The 355-nt window shown below is 49.9% G+C and overlaps 1 protein-coding gene across 1 annotated transcript in view; it reads right to left on the bottom strand.

Annotated features, from left to right (window-relative positions):
• The window catches only part of LOC119581628 (MAP/microtubule affinity-regulating kinase 3-like), a gene marked incomplete in the record, with an annotated part of 89,364 nt that overhangs the window by 33,510 nt on the left and 55,499 nt on the right, over positions 1–355 (bottom strand).

Below are 355 nucleotides of genomic sequence, written 5' to 3'. Positions count from 1 at the left end.
TAAATGTACATCCGACTTCCTAGCAACGCGAGTCTTCCAACAGGGTAAAAGGCGCTGGCTCACCTCCGCCGCTCCCATCAACGCACAAGCTCTTTACCACAACAGCACATGCACACGGGTAAATAAAATCGAGTTCCCAAGATCGTCCCAGAGTTCCCGGTCGCCGCTGCCAGGAGTTGATCGACGTTCCATCAGCTAAATTACGAGGAGACAATCGGGTCGGAATCCACATATGAAAAAAAAAGTAAAGTATATGGGGCACCAATTACCGATCATTCCCCCCCCCCTCCACCTCCTACCACCCACCCACCGCTTACTCGGTATTATAAACAAACAATAAATGCCAACGGGATAT

This window comes from Penaeus monodon, chromosome 15 (genome assembly GCF_015228065.2).
Source record: "Penaeus monodon isolate SGIC_2016 chromosome 15, NSTDA_Pmon_1, whole genome shotgun sequence".
In the NCBI taxonomy this organism is placed as follows: domain Eukaryota; kingdom Metazoa; phylum Arthropoda; class Malacostraca; order Decapoda; family Penaeidae; genus Penaeus; species Penaeus monodon.
The sequence above is the reverse complement of the archived record's forward strand: the minus strand, read 5'-3'. Positions and strand labels throughout refer to the sequence as shown.